At 39.4% G+C, this 11,059-nt stretch overlaps 1 non-coding gene across 1 annotated transcript; it reads left to right on the top strand.

The window, feature by feature from the left end:
• The first annotated feature begins 747 nt into the window (after positions 1–747).
• On the top strand, positions 748–854 carry LOC141640311 (small nucleolar RNA R71). Its single transcript, XR_012542943.1, has one exon. It is a non-coding gene; the product is annotated as a small nucleolar RNA R71 (small nucleolar RNA).
• The last annotated feature ends 10,205 nt before the right edge of the window (positions 855–11,059 follow it).

The raw sequence follows: 11,059 nt of genomic DNA, 5'->3' as shown, positions 1-11,059 counted from the left end.
GTGGGCTAGGATGTTGTTGATGGTGATTTCCTTTGCTTGACTATCCTTTTGCTTTTGAGTGAAAAACTCTTGTTGATTCTTTTGCATTTGGAGGACCGCTTTTTGGACATCAAAACCTTGGTCATTTTGTTGATTGTATGGAGTTTGATTTTGGTAACCTTGGTTTTGGTTGTAAAAGGGTCTTTGATTTTGGTTTCTCATGGGAGGTGGGGTGTATGTTGGTTAAGGGTTTTGAACATTTTGGCTTTTGTATGAGAGATTTGGGTGGAATTTGGTGTTTTCATTGTAATAATTTGAATAAGGGGTACCACTCTTGTATGCTTGAAAAGAATTCACTTGTTCATTTGTTCCTCTACATTCACTTTGGTCATGTCCCAAAGTTCCACAATTCTCACATATCCCATTGGGATTGATGAAGATGCCGTCATGGCATTAACATGATGCTTTGGTGATTTTGAGGCTTCTTCAAGTCTAGCCATAACTTTTTCAAACTTCAAGTTGATGGTATCAATGTGAGCACTAAGTTGAGCACCCAATTAAGTAATAGAGTCCACTTCATGCTTTCCTCCTCTATTAGCCTTGCGAGGTCTACTATATTGTGTGTTATGGACCGCCATTTCCTCAATCTTGTTCCAAGTTTGATTGTCGTCAACTTCGGTGAACATACCATTTGATCCCATGTTGAGAATATTTCTTGAGTCTTCATAAAAACCATTCCAAAATTGTTGTACCAAGAACCACACGCTAATCCCATGATAAGGACATGAGCGACAAATTCCTTTGAATCGCTCCCAAGCTTCATACAAAGATTCTTCATCTCTTTGCTTAAAGCCCGTAATTTGAGCTCTTAGCATGTTAGTCTTTTCCGGTGGTTAGAACTTTTTGTAGAAAGCTAGAGCCAACTTCTTCCAAGAATCAATTCTGAGAGTAGCCTTATCAAGGCCTTTCAACCATTGTTATGCGGTGCCAATTTGAGAAAAAGGAAATAAGACCCATGGAATTTGGTCTTGAGTTACACCGGTTTGAGAAATCGCATCACAATAGTCACAAAAAGTCTTCATGTGAGAGTGAGGGTCTTCACTAGGCATCCCCCCAAATTGGCTTCTTTCGACTAATTGGATAAATGCGGATTTGGTAATAAAATTTCCGGTTAAATGTTGTGGCGTGGGAGTACCATTGGGTAGGTTCTCCTCGGTTGGTACGTAATGTGATGAAAATTTAGGCATTGTGGGTTGATTTTGTGTGGGATTTTGTGTTGGAATCTCCTCACCTTCTCTTGCAAAAGGGTTGATAAACTCAATAGTGTTTGGTTGAATAACTACAACCTCAGCAATACCTCTCAAATTTCTTCTAGCAAGTCTTCTATTGTTTATCAAAGTCCTTTCAATTTCGTGATCAAAGGGTAACAAGTTACCTTGTGATCTTCTAGACATGCAAAATATCAAACAACTTGAAAATAATTAGAACAAACCTTGAGGAGTTTTACTTCCCCAAGGCAAAGAAAGACACAACTAATAACAACTTAAGAAAATCTAAATCAAGTTAACACCGTCCCCGGCAACGGCGCCATTTTTGGCCGTTATCTCTTGTGAGGTTTAGTTTTCGGTACTTGTCGCTAGGAGCACCTAGACCAAAACAATATTTATAACTCCACCAACAACTCTACAATTAGTAAAGAGGCAAGTAAAGGTCGGATCCCAAGGGACGGGAATTGAGATGAGATTTTCAATTGTAACTAGCGGTGTCTAGGGGTGTCACAATTTGGGGTTTGAATAGAAGATCACTAAACTAAATAGCAATAAAAGTAAACAAGCAAGGTGATTAAAAAGGGATGTAAACAATTGATAAAAGGCACTAGGGTGTCATGGGGTCGTAGGGGATTCATGGGAATTGATCATACAAACATATTCTCAAATCATAAGCAAGCAATTATTGTTGTGAGGGATCGAGTTGGTTTATATCTTACACTCCTAGGAAAGTTTGGGTCCCGGAGCCGAATCGATTAGATTGTACAACACCTACAAGTCGACTTAATCTTCCCTACTCAACTATATGCATGGTCTAATGAGACTCGAGTTCGTTTATGTCTTACAAGTCTCATTGAAAAGATAGGTGATGGGTAAAAAATGCAAAGATTTATAGGCTCGCATTTCATCAAACATAACATGTGCATAAGTTGAGATCACAACAAGCAAGCAAATAAACTATGAAAAGATATTAATTTAAGCATGAATCATCCCCCATGTTGGTTTCCCCTAATTACCCATTAACCCTAGTTAAGGAAACTACTCACTCATTATCATGTTGAACATGCTAGCAAGGTTGTCAATCATACCAACAAAGTAAAACATGATGAATAAATGAAGATGATTAACAATAATTAAAATGAGATTAAGAGAATTATACCTACTAATGATTACAATAATAAAGCAAAGAATAATAGAAGTACTTGATGATTGATTGGAAGGTTGTCAATCTCCCAATAATAACGCAAATAATCTTCAATTACCCAAAATAAAAGATGAACAAAAGAGAGATTAAGGAAATGAGATTTTTATTAAGACTTGATTAAAAGTTGATTACAAGATTAAAGAGAGATTAGAATGATATAAACTACACTAGAGATTGATAAGAAGAACATGATAACCTAATTAGACTAATGGGGTGTTTATAGGGGGGATTAGGTACACAAATTAGGGTTTACTAAGGGCTTAAATGACGATAAAGTCCTTGAGGAATCTCTCCTCTCAGAAAAATATGCGAGTCTCCTTTTTGCTAGTCTTTCCCGATGTATGCGCATCCTTCAATGAACAAGTAGAAGACGGATTAGCTGTCACACAATCCGAGCATCCAGGGCACGGGACGGGCGGATTGTGGGTCTTTTGGACGAGCGGATTCTTGGGGTGGACGGGCGGATTGTGGTGGTTCTGGATGAGCGTCCAGCTGAGGAAGACGCTCGGATTGCTTGTCTTGGACGGGCGGATTGTGGGCAATCCGCTCGGATTGTAGATCAGCTTCCTCCTTTCTTCTTTTCTTCTTTTCTCTTCATACAATCCTTGAGGATTTCCTCGGAGATGCAAGGATCTTTTCTCATTATTGCCCAACTACTATAATATGTACAAAGGCCTTCTAATCTTGTGTTCTCTTTGATGCTTGGTCATTGAATTCAATCAATTTAGCTCCATTTTGCCATAAAAATACAATGTTTGCACTCCTTTCCTACCAAGGAAACAAAACCTCAAAGAATATACAAAACAAAGGACTAAAGACAATAAATGACCCAAATATACACTAAAAAGCATGGGAACAAGGCTAATTCGGGGAATAAATATGCTCAAATTACGGTCACATCACAGTGTCAGTGTCATGCCCCTGTCTGTCTGCAAGAAATTGAATATGGGTCACCTTAAAATGACTAACATTACATTACAGATGGCTGATAGATCTGTAAGGCGACCCTTAGGTATCTTAGAGGACGTGCCTGTCAAAGTAGGCAAGTTCTTTATACTAGTGGACTTTATTGTTTTAGACATAGCTGAGGATACCCGAACCCCAATTATACTAGGAAGACCGTTCTTATGTATAGCTGGGGCCATCATTGATGCCAAACAAGGGCGTTTGACTCTTGCAGTGGGGGATGAAGCGATTACTTTCACTCTGCCTAGCACTCTTGCTCGCCCAATGATAGAGGATACATGTTATTCTGTTGATATTGTTGACGAGTCCGTCTATGACTTCTGGTCGGGTTCTTTTATAAAGGACCCCCTAGAAGCTCTGATGCTTTTGGATGAGTGTGCAGATAGCCCAGATAACAATGACTCTGTGTTGGATTTGCTTAAAGCTGCTTTAGATGAACGTAAACTCACCGACGCTGAAGGAGAGAGAGTGGAAAAAATAATTAGTACTCTGGTAAAAGTACCTGAGTGTAAGCCTCTCCCGTCTCATCTTAAATATTCAATCCTAGATGATACAGAGCAATATCCAGTCATTGTTAGCGCTAAACTTGATGATGATCAGCTGACCATTTTGTTAGCTGTGCTTAAGAAAAACAGGAATGCTATGGGTTATTCTTTCTATGACATCAAGGGGATTAGACCCGACATTTGTATGCACAGGATTGAGCTCGAGGAGGATCACAAGCCCTGCAGACAGGGTCAGCGCCGGCTGAACCAGAAGATGCAGTATGATGGCTGAGGTAATGAAGCTGCTTGATGCAGGTATTATCTATTCCGTTGGTCATTCGAAGGAAGACAGGGTCAGCGCCGGCTGAACTAGAAGATGCAGGATGTTGTGATGGCCGAGGTAATGAAGCTGCTTGATGCAGGTATTATTTATTCTGTGGGTCATTCTAAGTGGGTGAGTCCAGTTCAGGTGGTTCCTAAGAAAGGAGGGACTACCGTGGTCAAGAATGACAAAAACGAGTTAATACCTACAAGAGTAGTGACTGGCTGGCGGATGTGTATAGATTACAGACAGCTGAACGCCAATACAAAGAAAGATCACTTTCCCCTTCCTTTCATTGATCAAATGGTAGAAAAGTTAGCTTCTCATAAGTTATTCTGTTATAAAGATGGGTACTTAGGGTTCTTTCAGAACCCTATTCACCCGGATGATCAGAAAAAGACTACTTTTACTTGTCCTCAGGGTGTTTTTTACTTATCGCAGGATGCCCTTTAGTTTATGTAATGCCCCTGCCACCATTCAAAGGTGCATGATGGGGATATTTTCTGAGTATATTGTGTCTATTATAGAAGTCTTTATGGACGATTTCAGTGTCTATGGAAGTGATTTTGCTAACTGTCTGTCTAACCTTGATAAAGTGTTGCAGCGCTGCATTGAGGTTAACCTTGTGCTTAATTGGGAGAAGTGCCACTTTATGGTCAACGAGGGAGTTGTTTTAGGGCACTTAGTTTCTGACAGGGGTATTGAGGTTGACAAAGCAAAGGTTCAAGTGATTAAGCAATTACCTCCTCCTGTTAATGTTAAGGGTGTGAGGAGTTTCCTTGGTCATGCTGGCTTTTATCGCCGGTTTATCAAGGACTTTTCAAAAATTGCTAAACCACTTACACAGCTGCTGCTTAAGGATGGCCCCTTTGTATTCACTGATGAGTGTCTTTCTGCTTTTAATAGGTTAAAGCAGGCCTTGATTTCAGCGCCGATTATACAGCCTCCCGAATGGGATTTGCCGTTTGAGATTATGTGTGACGCTAGTGACTATGCGCTAGGAGCGGTGCAAGGCCAAAGGAAAGACAAAGCTTTAAATGCAATCTACTATGCGAGCCGAACTCTGGATAAGACTCAAGTGAAGTACACCACTACTGAGAAAGAGCTGCTGGCTGTGGTATATGCGTTAGAAAAATTTCGTTCTTATTTGATAGGGTCAAAAGTTACTCTTTTTAATGACCATGCAGCGCTGAGACACGTTCTTGCTAAGAAGGAAGCTAAACCACGGCTGTTGTGATGGATACTCCTCCTTCAGGAGTTTGATTTGCAGATAAAATATAAGAAAGGTGCTGAGAACGTGGTAGTTGATCATCTGTCGCGACTGTCACAGCAAGAGGGAGAAGATTCTTTACCTATTTATGATTCCTTTCCTGATGATTCTTTATTTGTTGTTCTGTCTTCTATTATTAACCAAGAACCTTGGTATGCAGATTTAGCTAATTACGTTGTTAGTAGCACGCTGCCACCTGACCTTTCTTATCAGCAGAGGAAGCGTTTTCTTTATAACGCTAAGCAGTACTTCTGGGATGACCCTTATTTATCTAAGGAGTGTGCAGACGGTCTCTACAGACGGTGTATTCCATAGTGGGAGACCAAAGAAATCTTGGAGGGCTGTCATTCGTCTTCTTATGGTGGTCACCACGGTCTATTGCGCACCATGGCTAAGGTACTTTAATCTGGCTTTTACTGGCCTACTTTGTTTGCTGATGCTAAAGTTTTTGTTTTAGCATGTGATGCTTCCCAAAGCTCTGGAATATTTCAAAGAGACATGAGATGCCACAAAATGGTATCCTAGTGGTCGAGGTTTTTGATGTTTGGGGCATCAATTTCCAAGGACCATTCCCGTCTAGCAAAGGTAACTGGTATATCTTGGTAGCTGTAGATTATGTGTCAAAGTGGGTGGAGGCAATTGCTTTACCCCATTGTGATGCCAAGACCATGATTAAAATGTTTAAAAAGATTATATTTCCGCGATTTTGTGTCCCTGGGGTCGTCATTAGTGATGGGGGAATGCATTTTAAGGAAAAGAAACTAACTTCTATTTTGTTTAAGGTTGGTGTTCAACACCGGAGTGGTTTGGGGTATCATCCCCAAACTAGTGGTCAAGTTGAGGTCTCTAATCGTGAGATTAAAGATATCTTAGCTAATGTAGTTTCTAAATCACGGAAAGATTGGAGTCTTAAAGTGAAAGACATATTATGGGCTTATAGGACTGCCTTTAAAACACCGATTGGTGCATCACCATATCGGCTGGTTTACGGGAAGTCATGTCATTTACCTGTTGAGTTAGAATGCAAAGCGTGGTGGGCTATTCGTGAAGTTAACTTTGATCCTAAGTTGTGTGGTCAGAACCATTTATTGCAGCTAGATGAACTAGGGGAGTTTAGGCTAAATGCTTATGATAGCTAACGCATCTACAAAGAGAAGACGAAGAGATGGCACGACAAATGGATCATATCTCGTGAATTTGATGTTGGGAAGAAGGTGCTGTTGTTTAATGTCCGACTGCGTTTATTTACTGGCAAGCTGAAGTCCAGATAGAGTGGCCCTTATACAGTGACAGCTGTCACTAAATTTGCGTCCGTTGAGTTAGAGAATTTCGAGGGAAATAGGTTCAAGGGGAATAGGCGATATGTGAAGCATTACCATGAGGCAAATAATGCAGACAATCGAGTTGAAGTCCTGTACTTCGATAATCCTGATGAGCCAGCCAATTGAAGCTAGAAACGTCGTGCCTCTTAAACATGCACTATCCGGGAGGCAACCCGGACTGTTTTATTGTACTTTTGTTTGAACCTGTTCTTCTTTTTATGTTGTGTGTTTAAAACTCTTTCTACGCTGAACTATCACGCATCTCCTAGTCTTGTACTTCATTTTCTACGTTTTTGCAGGAGATTTGATTCGATCGAGTGGTTTTTCTACTCGATCGAACTTCTTGGCTGGAACTTTCACTCGATCGAGCATCTGCTGCTCTCGATCGAAACCCTGGAAAACCTCTTTCCTCGATCGAGCCCATTTTCTTTTCGATCGAGCACTTCTGGTACCATTTTTACTCGATCGAACTACTCCTAATCTCACGATCGAGTTGTTGCATGACCTGCTGCTATATCTCCTCTGCTGCGATGCTATGTAGCTTTCTTTGACCGCCCATATTCATGGTCGGTTTAGGGAGTTCCCTCCTTACGCTGTCTTGTAAGTTTTCCGATTCCCGCTATCCTGTTCTCTTTAGTTTGCATTCCTTTCCCTATTTTTGGTACAATGAGGGCATTGTACGGTTTGGTTTGGGGAGGTATGCATCCATATCTGTGTCTGCATTTTTTCTTGCATTTTCGCTTGTATTTCTGCTTGCACGTTTATTCATTTTCGCATGTATCGTTGTTTTTAATTCGAAAAATCACATAAAATTCAAAAATTCACGTTTATTTTGAGTCGGAATGATTGAACTTTGACGCTACTTTGAGTCTTTACCCTTGCCTTGCATATTATTGACATTTTGTTGGCATGATCATGTGCATAGTCTACGAGTTTTTGTTTCTCTCTTATCTGAATGAATAGACTTGACTCATTTATTGGAAAACTACATTTATATTCTAAGGTTAGAGCTCAATAAACTGGTGACATTCATGGCCAGTTTCATATAGGATGAGAGTAGTACTCTCTATAACGCATGTAACATTAATTTGCATAAGCATGAGTTCAGTCTTCTTGATACCTGTATGCATTCGGTCTGTGGTTGGTGACACATGTTAGGAGAGGCAGTTCCCTTTATTTAATTCTACCCATGAGCCTCACATAGCCAAATTGCCTATTTTGTCCTGTATAGCTACGATCTATAATTTTGCCTACCCTAGCCGAGCTAGTAATTAGTAGTTGTTTGGAATGTTTCATTGCAGTTTGGTTACATATATGATTTGATAGGTTGGTGGAAGTGTTGAAGGGAATGAAAAAGAAGAAAAAATGAAAAGGAAATAATTGTTGTGACAAGAAAAATATTGAAAAAGAATTGAAAAAAGAAAAAAAAAAGAAAGAGATTATGAAAAAGTCATGAGCCGAAAGCTTATTATGTTGTAACTTATGCTCCCATGTTCTATTTGTATCCTATGGGGAGTTAACAATTTTATGGTGGTTAGTGAGTTATGTGCTGCAATTTAGCACCGATTTGTATTGATTTATTGAGTATGAAGTTGGGATGTGTTATTAATTTGGATCTGTTACTGCTAGCTGGGCTACTAACTCCACTTATCCAAATTCCTCTTAGCCCCTTCTTACCCATTACCTCACTTACCCAAATGTAAGCCCTCGGCATGTGTCCTGGTTATTGGTTGGTTGGAATGCATATGTACGGTTGTAGAGATTTTATTTATGTTAGATTGCATGCATGTTCTTATAGGTCGAGTTAGGTGAGTTTCTTTACTTCTTTCTATCTTTTACTTATATACTCACCATGTGCTTAATTTGAGTGATGGGAGACCCGTGAGAGTCCGATATTCATGAGTCTTGCAAGGTCGACGGTTCAGTAGTTTGAAACATTGATTTCACTCGTTTGCACTTACCATTGGCCACTTTGTTCGTTGTTTCATTAAACTGGTTTGGGTGGGTGATTTGTAGCTGATGAGTTGGTCCCGTTCCACTAGTGGTCTTAGTTGCATTCATAGTTTGCTTGGGGATAAGCAAAGTTTTGGTTTGGGGAGATTTGATGCGTGTATTTTATATATGGTTTTTACCTCATTTTTACACGCATTTCTATATCGTTTATGCGACGAACAGCTACAAATGCCCCAAAATAGTCTACTTTAGTTTGTCTTGTGTAAATTGCAGGTACGGACTAGAAAGGAGCAAAATCGAGCCCAAACTTGTCTCATTCGCATTCATTTTGGAGAATAAGGAATCGAAGCATGGAATCCATCGCTTAAAGATGCGTGAACTGATCTTGGAAGGTGCCAAGGAGTCCATATGCGCTAATATAGCTCGATCGACCAGTTATTTGGTCGATCGAATGCTTTATCTGTCAAGAGTTGCTCGATCGAGTTGTTTATCTACTCAATCAAAATGGCTGATTTAAGAAGTCTTCGATCGAACTCCCGTTTTACTTGATCGAGAGTAATTTCAAGATTTGTCCTCGATCGAGTGGTTTCATTTTAATCGATCGAGAGGTTTTCTTTTCTATGCGTGTTTTTGCTTATTTTCGAGATGGGCTTTGTAATTAGGATATAAGCTAGGTTAAGTAGTACGATAGACTATTTCTTCTTCCCAGAGACTTCGACATTCTTCCTCTCCTATTCTCTGATAATCTATCTTTGAAACCTTTACTCGGATTTACAACTTATAATTGGTATTTTTATTCTTCCTTTAATCTCAATCCTTGATTGCTCTTTATTATTTCTTCTTCCTTAATCCGTATTTGTTTTCATTAATATTTCTTTGCTCTTGTTATTATGTTTAATGTTAATTGCTTGTGTATGGTGGTTGTTATTTCAATAATAATGCATAGCTAATTTCTCTTGCTAAGACATAGAGGAGCCATGATTTTAAGGGATGTGTAAATTTAATTATTATGTTTAATGCAAACTTAGTCTATGTTGTTAATCGCTACATATAATTGTTCTTGTCTAATTGAGTCGACACAATTAGTTAATAAATTACGGTAAACCTTGACCTAGATCGGAAGATTGGAAAGGGGGAGACCTGTAGCGAACATTAGGACACTTTCGTGAGGGCGGAAGCTAAGGTATTTGTGTTTTAGGGCGAATTGGGACCGGAAGGAGATATTCATTGCTCCATAGATTACACTTGCATTGACCCGAGACCTAGATTTCATCACTAGAGAATCATGGTGAACCGACTGTCTTAGCTGTTTTCTCTCTACTTGCTTAATTCCAACTCTCTTGCTTTCTTTTTCTTCCTTGATCTCATTAGATTAGAACAAACAATTCAAACCCCCAGAAACTAGTTACCTTGGCGGACTTAGTTAAAGCTGACATTTTCCCATCTCCATGTGGAGATCGACCCTACTTACTGCTAGCTTCTGTTAGTGTATCTAGGATTTATTTTTGGTACCTGACGACGGTATCAACAACAATTATAACAATATGCTCAAGACGATAAATTTATCATGTGACAATACAATCAACAACTTATCTCATGCCAACAATACATTAACAATCCATCTTATAAATAATTCACCAATTACCAATTAGTCATAGTTCAGTAGTTAACCTACCTTTAGCAATTCTCCACAAATCAATAAGTAAATTAAAAAGCTTCTTCCACAAATCCACCACCTAATCAATCAATTAAATTATATATGATTATAAACTAATCTTATTAATGAATTTAAGATTTAAACTACCCAAAAATAATCCCGCAAAACCATCCCAACGCATCCCCATAACACGGTTGACCCGACAGTGGTCAAACCCGTCTGTCAATGCCTCCCCACGGCCACGGTTAGTCAAAGTTTAAGGGTACGGGTCAAGGTCAAACGTAAATAATTGATGTGAGGCGATAAAACAACTTACCACAATTAACTTGCGCGAGATGAAAAGTCCGTCTTAAGGTTGTCTCACAAAAGCTCTTCCTCACAATTATATGTGTTGATTTTTTGATATGAAATATTATGATGGTGAGGCATAGGTTATGGATTTATATAAATTGCTAGGTGAAGGTGGAAGGTTCTAGGAAGTTACCTTTATTATTAACCTAATGAAAATATCTAAGTATCATAGATAACACCCTAACCACATATCACCTCCCCTTCACTCGGTCCAAGCCGTGACCATACACGGTCCAACATGGTCCACCCGTGGACCTTGCACCCTGTTCATAATTTTGTTTT

Source organism: Silene latifolia, unplaced genomic scaffold (assembly GCF_048544455.1).
Source record: "Silene latifolia isolate original U9 population unplaced genomic scaffold, ASM4854445v1 scaffold_75, whole genome shotgun sequence".
NCBI classification, from domain to species: domain Eukaryota; kingdom Viridiplantae; phylum Streptophyta; class Magnoliopsida; order Caryophyllales; family Caryophyllaceae; genus Silene; species Silene latifolia.
Note: the sequence above shows the minus strand (reverse complement) of the source record. Positions and strands in the feature narration are given on the sequence as shown.